This window comes from Oryctolagus cuniculus, chromosome 12, assembly GCF_964237555.1.
Source record: "Oryctolagus cuniculus chromosome 12, mOryCun1.1, whole genome shotgun sequence".
NCBI lineage: Eukaryota > Metazoa > Chordata > Mammalia > Lagomorpha > Leporidae > Oryctolagus > Oryctolagus cuniculus.
Genome location: NC_091443.1, coordinates 38,932,850 through 38,946,281, shown reverse-complemented (window position 1 = coordinate 38,946,281; position 13,432 = coordinate 38,932,850). Strand labels below are relative to the sequence as shown.

Below are 13,432 nucleotides of genomic sequence, written 5' to 3'. Positions count from 1 at the left end.
AGTGATGATCGGTATGCACATTGTCCTGGGAAGTTCAGAGACACTGTTGAGCATTCAGCCTCTCCATCTCCTGCTGTGTTTGCTAAAAAATCAGAGTTCAGAATGGAGGGGGAACTAAGACACTCAGTGAAGGTCACTGTGCTAGAGACATTGCGTTGGAGACTGAAACCTCACGTCTCCAAGCATCAAAGTCCTTTGGCATGAGGAAGGTCTAACTCATCAAGTCTACATTTCCCAGCTCGACAGGAAGACCCCACAGTAGTTCCCATATCCAGCTGGGCCTCAGAATCGCAAGATACAGGTGCTGGGCTCTACCTCAGCCCCACTCAGCTTCCCAGAGCAGAATCTTCCAGGAAGGTGCTGAATGCGCTTTTAAAATTCTTCAGGGCTACTGAAGCTGCCAGGCTGAGAGCCCCTTTCTGGAATCAGTGATTTTGATGTTCTAGCCCGGGAAGATCAGATGGTTAGTTGCTATTCCCTTGGGCATTCTAGGGAAGAAAAAAGTTCACTTGAGATGGCCAAGAGGGTATCTCCCACCACTTGGCTCTGGGTCTGTGGTCTATCTCTTTCCATACTATACTTTCTGCTTCATGGTAGCTTCCCAGGCATGCCAAGGATAGCCCTCTCAGGTCACTTCTGCTTTCTTTGCTTCATGTCACCAGCCATCCTCAAATGAATGCAGCCTCCAAAGGCCTCCACCATTCATCCCCTCTTGGTCACTCCTACCTCCGGCTTTAGTTCAAGTTCTCATTAGTTTCCCACCAGGCCTTGCTTCCTTGCTATCCTTTATTGCTTCTTCACTGGGTCACCAGGGTCCTCTTTTTCTAAAGACAGATCTGCTCCTGCTACCTTTCTATTCAAAGGTCCTCACTACTTCCCACAGCATGGAGAGTAAAGACCAAGTGCCTCACTTGGCCTTGGATTTCTTTCCTACAATATGTTTCTAGCTCATCTTTCTAGCCTCAAGTGCTACATTCCTACTCCCAACCCATGCTCCAGTTACATTGGTTCATTCATAATCACTCACATATACTTCGCAACTCCACGCTTTCCTCAAATTATTCTCATAACCAAGAATACCTTTCCTCACCATATTCACCTACAGCAATCTTACTTTGATGTCCAGCTTACATCCCACTTTGCTCAAGAAACTTTCATGGGTTCTCCCATAAAAATTGATTCTCTCCTTCCAGGACAACTCTGTCAGTACCCTTATAAGCCTGGGGGGTGGGTAGCAATGATGGGGTAGAAGATGAAGCTCTGACTAAAGTCCTCAGGTGAGGTCATTGGTCATTAAAATCTTTCTTCAAGGTTCTCAACATGGTAGACATTTCTGTGAGATGCTCAGTGATTTCACCTTGATCCTGAGTATTAAACCTCCAAGATTGTATAGTATTTTGGAGTTACCTAGCAGAGATGTGGTGGTCTCAGGGTAAAAGAAATCCTCAGGCAAGTATTCTTTACTGTTCTAAATATGAAACAAGAGGCTTGCAACCTGGAAACCTGGAGTAAAGTGTGAGGTGATCAATATAGGAATTTATTCCATCGAACCCAAGTGAGCTCTTCTGGGGAGAACAAGGAATGAATGGAGAGCACCAGTGGCCAGGCAGAGACCAAGGGAATCAGAGCTGAGGAAAACCAAGTTGAATGGGGGCTGGCAGCTCAGGACAGTTGGGGACATAGCCTTTACTCAGACCCCAGTTAATTCTGTGATTGCTATTGGAAGCCCCTGAGCAGCACCCAGGACAGCTAACTTGTGCTGCCTTCAATCCTAGCAACCCACCCTGGCCACTCAGGACCTTACCTTCTCAGCATCCCCACCTGACCTCTCCTTTCTGACAAGCACCTTCTTCCAGTTAAGCAAAAATCCCTTCCTCTGCTCAGGGGAGAAGTAACAATTTTGATAACATCAAACATTAAAGTGCATATTTTGTGCCAGACACAGAGGAGTGTCAATGTCTGTGCATTACATCAGCTTAATCTTCACAAATCTTGAGGTAAGAACTACTATTATTCCTATTCCACAAATGAGCTAACTGAAGAGTTAAGTACAAGAAGGGAATCTTTATTATAGAATCCAAGACTTTGCTTCAAGGCGTAGTTTTCCTCCTGATACTCCTGGGAGTTGGGGGTTAGTTGGTGGGAGTGTTCAAGAAACTCATGAAACTATCAGCAATGCATGTGTACTTGAGCTTTTCAGGGGAGAACATCTACACATTTTATCAGATTTGTAAAAACTTAAAGACAGTGTCACAAGACCATTTTTTCAACCAATAGCTTAATAAAATGAGGATGTGGCAGTGCAAAGTTGAAAATACTACAGCACAAGACAGGAGGTCCTACTTTTCACAGAGGTTATTCTTTTAATAGAAAACTTTTATTTAATAAATATAAATTTCATAAGTACAACTTTTGGATTATAGTGGCTCTTCCCCCCATACCAGACCCCCACCCCCAAACCATCCCACCTCCTACTCCATCTCCCATCCCATTCTTAAGATTCATTTTTAATTATCTTTATATATAGAAGAGTAACTCTATATTAAGTAAAGATGTCAACAGTATGCACCCACACAGACACATAAAGTATAAAGTATTGTTTGAAGACAAGTTTTACCGTTAATTCTCAGAGTTCAACACATTAAGGACAGAGATCCTACATGGGGAGCAAGTGTACAGCGACTCCTGTTATTGATTTAACAACTGACACTCTTATTTATGATGTCAGTGATCACCCAAGGCTGTTGTCATGAGCTGCCAAGGCTATGGAAGCCTCTTGAGTCCACGAACTCTGATATTATTTAGACAAGGTCATAATCAAAGTGGTACCTTCAGAGAAAGGTATCTCCTTCTTTGATGGTCCCTTCTTTCCACTGGGATCTCACTCACAGAGATCTTTCACGTAGGTCATTTTTTTTGCCACAATATCTTGGCTTTCCATGCCTGAAATGCTCTAATGGGCTTTTTTAGCCAGATCCAAATGCCTTAAGGGCTGATTCTGAGGCCAGAGTGCTGTTTAGGGCATTTGTTATTCTATGATTCTGCTGTGTGGCCTGCTTCCCATGTTGGATCGTTCTTTCCTTTTTAATTCTATTATTATTAGAAGACACTTGGTCTTATTTATGTGATCTCTTTGACACTTAATCCTATCTTTATGATAAATTATGAACTTAAACTGATCACTTTAACTAGAAAGATGGGATTGGTACCTGCCAACTTAATGGGATTTGGAGTCCCATGGCAAGTTTTTAGCTTTACCCTTAGGTGTAAGTCTGAGGTAATGAGTGCCAAACTGTACATCTCCTCCCTCTCTTATTCTCACTCTTATTTTTAACAGATAAATTTCCTTTTCTTTGTTTTTTAAATCATTGCTCTGCTGGGCAATTTGTTTTTTTTTTTTTTAAAGATTTATTTTGAAAGACAGAGTTACAGAGAGAGGCAGAGACAGACAGAGGGGTCTTCCATCTGATGGTTCACTCCCCAGATGGCCACAATGGCCAGAGCTGCACTGATGCAAAGTCAGGAGCCAGGAGCTTCTTCTGGGTCTCCCACACAGGTGCAAGGGCCCAAGGACTTGGGCTATCTTCTACTGCTATCCCAGGCCACAGCAGAGAGCTGGATCAGAAGAGGAGGAGCTGGGACTGGAACTGGCATCCATATGGGATGCTGGTGCTTCAGGCCAGGGCTTTAACTCGCTGCGCCACAGTGCCAGCCACAACAGATACATTTTCAATTGGATTTAAACACCTGAGAATAATTCTCACAGAGGTTATTAAGTAACTCACCTTAGTGGAAAGCTTTCCACACACAATCTACTCTAGTATCTTTCATATCTCAAACTTTCTATGAACTCAGTGCTTCTCAAAGTATGGTCTCTGAACCATTATAAGCAGCAATGTATAGGAACTAACTAGAAATCAAAATTGGGCTTTCACTCTAATCTATTGAATACAGAGATGTTGAATGTTGAAACAAGTCTCTCACAAGTTACTCCAATGGATGCTTAACTGAAGTTTATAGTTCACCCTTGGATCCTTGGGTTGGATAAATGGTGCTGTAACATTTATATTAATCATTGGTCTTAAGGGGTCCTGGATGTGTTACAAAGCATTTTAAAAGCTTTCCTTTGTAAAAAAAAAAAACCCTTATTTTCAATTTTATTTAAAGAGAGAGAGAGAAACAGAGAGAAAGAGAAAGAGATGGAAAGAGGTCTTCCATGCACTGGTTCCAAATGCTTGCAGAGCTAGGGCTGCGCCAAGCCAAAACCAGGTCTCCCATGTGTGTGGCGGGAACTCAAGTGCATTAGCCATCAAGCTCTGCCTCCCAGGGTGTGCATTAGAAGGAAGCTAGATTGGAAGTAGAGTGATTGGGACTCAAGCAGTAGACTTACCCATTGTACCAAATGCCTGCCCTTTAGAGATTTCTTTGATGGAAGCAGGTCCTTGTTTCTTTGAAGATGTAGAACTAAAGGCAATGCTGTTAACTCTGGTCAACATCTCCTACCTCCAACTCAGTCCAAAGCAAGAATGCACATCTGTGGGCTGCCTGATTTGAATGATATCTATCAACTGCTTTATTTATTTTATAATAATTTATACCTTTTAATTTAAAAATTTTTATTGATTTATTTGCAAGGCAGGTACAGAGAGAGTGGGAGACAGAGAGGGAGAGAGATAGAGATCTTCCACCCACTGGTTCACTCCCATTTGGGCCACAATAGCTGGAGCTAAGCCAAGCTGAAGCCAGGAGCTAGGAACATCATCCAGGTCTCCCAAATGCATGACAGGGCCCAAGTACTTGGGCCACCTTGCATTGCCTTCTCAGGTGCATGAACATGGAGCTGGATTAGAAATGGAGCAACCATAACTCAAATCAGGGCTCTGACATGGGATTCTGGCATCATAAGTAGAGGCTTAACTCATTGCACCATAACATTGAACCCTATCACCTACTTTAAATGTGTTTCTATATACTGGCTAACAATAACAATAAATAATAATAAATTAACAAAGCACAGCAACAATACAATACTACACATGATATATAACTACCATTATGAGAAATAATGCTATTATTATTTTTTTTAACTTTTATTTAATGTATATACGTTTCCAAAGTACGAATAATGGATTACTATGGTTTCCCCCCCATACCGTCCCTCCCACCCACAACCCTCCCCTTTCCCACTCTCTCTCCCCTTCCATTCACATCAAGCTTCATTTTCGATTATCTTAATATACAGAAGATCAGCTTAGTATACCTTAAGTAAGGATTTCAACAGTTTGCTCCCACACAGAAACATAAAGTGAAAAATAATAGATGATTTTTTTTAATGATGATGAAATCAGATCAGACCTATTGTCATGTTTAATCCCAGTGAGAGTCAAGTTGGGAGTTGATAGTTTCTTTTTTTTTTTTTTTTTTTTTTTTTTTTTTTTTTTTTACAGAGGATCACTTTAGTATGCATTAAGTAAAGATTTCAACAGTTTGCACCCCCATAGAAACACAAAGTGAAAAATACTGTTTGAGTACTCGTTATAGCATTAAATCTCAATGCACAGCACATTAAGGACAGAGATCCTACATGAGGAGTAAGTGCACAGTGACTCCTGTTGTTGACTTTACCAATTGACACTCCTGTCTATGGCATCAGTAATCTCCCTATGCTCCAGTCATGAGTTTCCAAGGCTATGGAAGCCCTCTGAGTTCTCCGACTCTTATCTTGTTTAGACAAGGTCCTAGTCAAAGTGGAGGTTCTCTCCTCCCTTCAGAGAAAGGTACCTCCTTCTTTGAAGACCTGTTCTTTCCACTGAGATCTCACCCACAGAGATCTTTTGCCAGAGTGTCTTGGCTTTCCATGCCTGAAATACTCTCATGGGCTTTTCAGCCAGATCTGAATGCCTTTAGGGCTGATTCTGAGGCCAGAGTGCTATTTAGGACATCTGCCATTCTATGAGTCTGCTGAGTATCTCACTTCCCATGTTGGATCACTCTCCCCTTTATTTATTCTATCGGTTAGTGTTAGCAGGTACTAGACTTGCCAGGGGACTCCAATTTAATCCCATCAAGGTGGCATGTACCAATGCCATCTCACTAGTCCAAGTGATCAATTTCAGTTCACAATTGATCATAATGAAAGGACTAAGAGTCAAAGGGAGCACATAAGCACATAAGAAATAATGCTATTATTAATATTAGTAGCTTATTGTAAGGCATAATGTTACATGAATTTTTTTTTTTTTTGACAGGCAGAGTTAGTGAGAGAGAGAGACAGAAAGAAAGGTCTTCCTTTTTCTGTTGGTTCACCCCACAAGTGGCCGCTACGGCCAGTGTGTTGCGGCTGGCACGCTGTGCTGATCCGAAGCCAGGAGCCAGGTGCTTCTCCTGGTCTCCCATGCGGGTGCAGGGCCCGAGCACTTGGGCCATCCTCCACTGCCTTCCTGGGCCGCAGCAGAGAGCTGGACTGGAAGAGGGGCTACCGGGACAGAATCCGGTGCCCCAACCGGGACTAGAACCCAGGGTGCTGGTGCCACAGGCGGAGGATTAACCTAGTGAGCTGCGGTGCCAGCCCTATATGAACATTTATATGCATGTATATGTATTATATAACAAACCCTATGAGTTAGGTACATAAGACTATTTTACAGATAAGCACATTTTAGTTGTTCAAGATCACATCATGTGTACAAGGTGGAGCCTGGATTTATGCCCAAGTTCTTTTGAATTCCAACCTCTGCTCTGTTACTCTGTTAACCATTCTGTCATATTGCTTCTCATCCACCACTCATTCAGTGTTTATTCAGCCAACAAACATTTTTTGGGTGTCTCTATGTATCTGGTCCTACACAAATGTTGAGGCTGAAGACAGCTGGTCCAGAGAGGGGACTGTGATCGATTCTCAGTACAATGTGGTAAGTACTGCAGTGGGAGTATGAACGAAGTGCAGTTGGGGAGTAGGAGAGGGAAGTTGCTCCTGAGGTTTTACTATCAAGGTCCTGTGAGACAGTATCTAGCTTCTGCCTCTTAAAAATGTAGTCAATTGGCTGTTTAGGAAGTCAAGAAAAGACATCTTATTATTGCAAGTGACCATGCAGGAAATGAATGGCTTGCTCTGTGGCTTAAGAGTCACGGGACCTGCAGTGCCATTTTGCCTTTTCCATTAGTTTATTTTAAAAGGGAAGAATAAGGTGATAATAATAATAAGACATTCACTATGTGACTGGCACTGGAATTAAGCGCTTTCAGTGCATTTAAACTTCACAATTTCCCTAAGCAGATGAGTACCTGACTCTTACATAAATTTCCCAATTTACAAAGGGATATAATTCTGAATGGGTCAAAAGAGACCCACGTTTTTATTATTCAGAATCAAAGAAGTCAAAGTATCAAGAAGCCTTGAACCCATGATGCATCAACCAGCAGAATGCCTGCCTGTCAGGACTGTACCCTATGCAGCATCCAAAGATCACTTCTTAGTCCAAGGAAAGACTTAATGTGGCAAAAAATAAAGTTCCTGAATCACAAGACTAGAAGTGAACTCAGAATATCACTCAGATCAAGTCAAGTGTTTAGTTGGATCACAGTTAAATGATGTATATGAATATTCATGTTGATGAAAAATGTATTCTGTTATAAAAAAAATTCCAATTTACTTTCAGAATTTGTTCCAACAGTTACCAACCAGTAAGCTTCTATTGCACATGATATTCTCCATCCATATGCCTTAACTAGTTTACTTCAAACCATTTTAGCTCAATTGCAAGGGCAAGAAAGTGTTACCACTCTCCATGTAATTCATCAAGATTTTAAAAACATTACTGAAATAATCTTTTCTTCTACATGATTTAAAAAATGTAGTTCTTCTAAAATATTTATTTAAAAGGAATAAGTATTATCTATACTTTTTTAATCTAAATAGTTGGATTTTTCTCATAAAACATGTGACATACCTAAACTGGAGCTGAATAGCTTAAAATACTAATGAACATTACATGTATTGACATTACTCTGTGATTGCAATATGAAATGCAATATTTGTAGGGTGTTCTTTGACTGCTTTATTCCCTTGCAAACACTTTAAGGCTGAAGTTAACATTCCATTTCACAAATGAGAAAAATGAGACAGAAAGATTGTATAACTTGTCAAAGACACATGGCTAAATTGCAAGAACCTGAACTGGGAGTGAACACTGGCTTCTTACTAGAATTCTCTATGACACTAAAATTTTTGTGTGAGTACAGAGCTAAAGAGACGGGCTCCTGTTCTGGGAGATCAATGAATTTCCCTGACTGAACGTATTATTTATAGACTCTTCATGACTTAACAAGAGACACTAAGAAGCGATTACAAAAAAACTTTGGCCGCTGTGATGTTCCATGACCTCTAAAATGTCAACAAAAGGCATAAAGTCATCAGAAATGTGATTGATGACTCAAAACAGTAAACAACCAACGCACTACATATTTGTCACTAAATTGGCCATCCAATCCGCACTATATAGCTAACAACTAAAGACAGCATCAGTAACTTAAGGCAGTGGTATTTGAGGAGTTAATAAGTACAGAGGCAAAATACCTTGATGAAGAGAGGCCTATGCTTTCTCTGTTCCTCTCCCTGGTATGGGCCCTGACGCCCCACTCAGTGGCCAGCCAGCTGGCTGCTAGTTTGATAAACAGAGAACCATTGCCCATCTTGCAGGCCTTTGTGATTAGGGTCTGGCATCTTTAAGATGACATTCCACGCAGAGACATGCCAGAAGGAGGGAGTTAAGGAGGATGGGGAGCAGGACTTGTTAGCTAGAAAGGACTGCGGGTGGTGAGGGAGACTGGGCAGGAAGCCCGCAAAAGGCAAGGGTGAACAAAGTGCAGCACTGGGGCTTTTCATCTCAGCAAATTCAGCATCAAGATACACACACACACACATTAAAGCATAGTTTTAGATTTTTTTCCACCTCATGCCAGTCCAATCACACTTCCTTTGCTCTCTACAATTAAGTCACTCCTTAATTCCTCTTGCTACTACACCAAATAAGGTAGTCCTATGAGGAATCACGTGATTTTGGGAGCATCACCAAAGTATTTCTGTGCAGAACTCAATTTTATACTTTAATTCATTCCATGTCCTTTGTAACAATCACCATCAACTGCTGAAGGGGTGACTGCAATGCAGTCCTTCATTTCCTCAAGGCTGCGAGCAACAGGCAGTACAAACAAGAAGTGAAAGCCCACTGGAGTTATGAACTTTTTAAGGTTTCATTTCCTTTTTAATCACCCTGCACACCCGACTTCAGTAAACTGCTTGAAAAAATCTGGGGTTATCCTGGTTAAAGAGATATTGAATTAATAAGGCACAGAATGGAGGATGACCGAGAGTATGGCTATAGGGATTCTCATCTGGCTAAACAAAATGGTTCTTCTGTGAAAGAAGTATCCATATGGCAGGCTAAAGAGAGGCCTGATGACCTTGTGTGAAGACGCAGAAGGCCTTCTCCTTGGATATGCTGACGCCATAGGCAAGGTTTGAGGAAGCTAGGATGTCAAAGGATGAACTCAACATTAAGAATTGTCATCACAGTCTATAGATCTGCACTGGACCCAGAAGATTAAATTTAAGCACAGTAAATGTGAAATTCTGAATTTATTATATGTGCCGCCAAAGTGAGTACAACATTCTGAATTTAGGAGACCGCACAAAATTAAGATGAAGGAGACTTGACGAGTATATTTCATTCTACGTGGGGATTTTAATTGACCATAAAGTTTTATCATTTAAAAAAAAAGATTTATTTATTTGAAAGTCAGAGTTACACACACACACAGAGAGAGAGAGAGAGAGAGAGAGAGAGAGAGGTCTTCCATCTGATAGTTCACTCCCCAATTGGCTGCAATGGCCGGAGCTGTGCTGGTCCAAAGCCAGGAGCCAGCAGCTTCTCTTGGGTCTCCCATGTGGGTGCAGGGGCCCAAAGACCTGGGCCATCTTTTACTGCTTTCCCAGGCCATAGCAGAGAGCTGGGTTGGAAGTAGAGTAGTTGGGATTTGAACCAGTGCCCATGTAGGATGCCGGCACTGCAGGCAGCGGTTTTACCTGCTACGCGACAGTGCCAGCCCCAACTTTTATCTTTATCATGCCAATATCTTCCTGAAGATGCAACACACATTCTCCCTTTACTGTCTTCATCTCTTTTTTCAACAGATCCCCTGACAATTCATCCCAGTCTTTGGCTGAATTAACAAACATGCGTCCAGATCACAGGAGGGGTGGATGCTAGTGTACACTGAATTAATCTATGCAAAACTTCAGTATTGTATTTAGTGCCTACAGACACTGACAGCTCTCATACACCTGTAGTGGGAGAGACTGACTGTACAGGGCATTGGAAACCATGTGTTTGGAAGATGGATGAGAAACTGTAGACACATCCTGAAGAAGGGAAGATACAAAGGTTCAAGTATCTACATATTTGAAGAAGTATACTGGTAGCGTGATGATTAAGAGCTTTGGCCCTGGCATCAGGCTTTCTGGGTTTAAATCGCTGACAGAAGTCACTGGATGTGGGCACTGGATTCTACCACTCTGTGAAGACACTGTCACAATGTCTTAAAGGAGGGAGCTGTGCTATACTACATTCACCTTTGTGTATATACTGGGCCTGATGTATCATAGGTGTTTAATAAATGCTTTAGCTTTCCTTTGTAAAGGCACAATAAACAAAGAAGCTCGGTTTCAGAAGCAAATTACAAAGGAGGTACATAGACACGCTGGTTATGCACCTGGTGGCAACCGCAAGGCAAATAATACCAGCTCATCACTGCCTTCCCCACAGCTGGCAGTGGTGGTCATGAAAATGATGTGGTGTGCTGCAGTCAGACTTGCCTCCTGGTAACTGAACAAGGAGGCAGCTTGAATGACAGTAAACTGCTTTTTTGAAAAGAAGAAATGTATATTTTAGATATTATTCATCTTAATGGGTCCACGTCAGCTAGGATTAGAGTCAGCTCTAAGTATACATTTTTCATTCTTTCTAATCTTGGCTCTCTCTTGTTGTTCTGTTCATACACTTTGGAAAATGCATTTTTTCCCTGATGCCATGATATCAGGCTGTTTTGTCCTCAGTGAAAATATCTGCTATTGAAGCTTAATTAAAAAATACAGTTGTTTCCACTTCACAGCTATCAGAAGAATCTTTAACAGTGTTTGTTTTCTCTTCATGTGAGATAATTTGGGGAAATGCTAGCTCCTCACTCCACAGAAGGTCACTAGCTAAAATGAGATGGTTCAATCGATAAGCATTCTTTCAGGAATGTGCAGTATTCCCAAGATCCTATCCTTGCAGGGCTCTGGGCTTTGGAAAGAAATCAAAGTCTTGTTAAAAGCCCCGCATCTAAATGTAGCCATTCAGAAAATAGCCATGAAAATTCGTTTGTTTCCCCTAAGCTATCTGCTCTTTAAAAGGGTTGTGAAATATAAAATAATTTTAAAGGCCTTACCCATTTAACTCGAATTATAAATATATACAATGTTGAAATGGATTATGGTGAAAGCTCAACAGTTACCACTTTATTATTTCATATACATAAAATATACCGTACAATCATATATACCTGTGCATTCACATGGTTAGATAATACCATCTTAGAGTTAACTCTGTCACTGGGTATTATCATAGAAAATGCAGGAAAGTATTTATATATTTCCTTGGGAACCCAGTAGGATTTTTGTGTTCTGACGTGCTCTATCTGTTCCTTGCCTCAGTAAAGGCACTGACCCCAAGGAAAACTAACAAACCAGGTTCCCAAAACAAAACTCTTAAAGGTTGAGAAAGCGGGGTAAGGGCACACTGAGATGCTTAGATATGGGGGTAAGAACAAGTAGTTGATCAAGAACAAGTAGTCTTCGAACCAAATTTATTTCACCAGATTCCACTATTCAAGTTGTATGCATGAAACTTCCCCATGCCCATTTACTTCCACTTCTGTGTTATGTTTGGTCAACGTGCAACCTCAGTTAAATCGCTTCAAGGGATTAAATTACCCTAGAGATGCCTACAAGACAGGGCCAGCTAATGTCTGCAGACAACTCTTCCTTCTCCTCCCCACCCTGGCTCTTCTACCAGCTATTCTCACTTTTTTATCTTCTCCAAATCCTCAAGGCTCTTCATACCTCAGGGCAGTCACATGCCCTGCTCTTTCTCACTGGTCCATTCATCCTCTTCACTTTGACCTGGTTGACCCCAATCCTTGAGCCCCAGCCTAAGCATCACTTTCAGAAGGCCTTTCCTACATCCCTGCTCTGCTCCACCCTTGGTCTAGATTATGGTTCTTGGCTATAAATGTTCATAGCTTGACTGATCAGTGCCCTGAATAATAGTTTGTTTATTGTCTCCGTCTTCTGCTAGACCCCGAACCCCACAAAGACAGGAGCAATGCTGATGCTTAGTAAGATGGTACCCAGCCTATGGTGTGGATGCACCATGAGTACTTCTGAAATGAACGAGTACAATGGACCCACTGAGATTCTAAAGCTACCTGGACTTCATTTCCATACACTTGGGTGATACCTGACTGGAAAGTTTTGGCCTGGAGGGTATTTTAGAGCATGTCTGAACCCATGCCTACCTTTTCTCTGCCCTCCCTGAAACCACTCCCTCACCCAACACAGTCACTCCAGCGAGTATTTACAGACTGCTAATGAACGATACCTCTTTTCACCACGAGTTTTGTCACATATCTTGGAATTGTAAAGATAATATATATTCCTAGTTTTCCCCTAGTGGTTATAGAAAGGAAGGTTGTTTTAATGAAACTTTAATGCTCTTCCCTTTTCCAGTACCGGATGATTAGCAAGACTAATGATTGAGTAGGAGAGAATCAGAAAAATAGATGGTCATAAATTCAATCCTACTATGATCTAATTCTGTTGAGAGTCCTCTTTTCAAAACACAAACAACTCTAAGTTCTCCACTTGAATCTAAAGGTGCATTTTTTATTCAGCTCAGTGCACACCTCAGGGAAGGATATAGCTTTCAGTCATGAAACTGACACATTTCCACATTTCTTCTGATAAAGTGAAATGTATCTGGAACCACCCTTAGACCTTCTGTAGCATTTACAAAACAAAGAAAACATTAAACACCGAAAGAAAAAGAAAAACATTTGCATTTCTGAAAGGCAATTTTCTATGACTATTACCTAAGGAAAAAAATGTTTGACTTAATGCCGTCTGCAATAAAATGACCACAGGGACAGGTCTAAATGGTTTATTAAATAAGAAAGATTGAACGCATGAAAAATTGTTCTCTCAAAAGATTTCTAACCCACACATGTAATTTATATCATGGCAAAATTCAGCACAAAAGTTCTATTGTTTTTGGCAAAATAACCTGCAAACATCCTTAATTAGGATGAAAACTGAAAGAACAGTTTAACGCTGTTG

General features: G+C 41.2%; 1 protein-coding gene across 2 annotated transcripts in view; it reads right to left on the bottom strand.

The window, feature by feature from the left end:
* The window catches only part of SLC25A21 (solute carrier family 25 member 21), a 557,570-nt gene that overhangs the window by 7,506 nt on the left and 536,632 nt on the right, over positions 1 to 13,432 (bottom strand). The gene's annotated exons all lie outside the window — the stretch shown is intronic.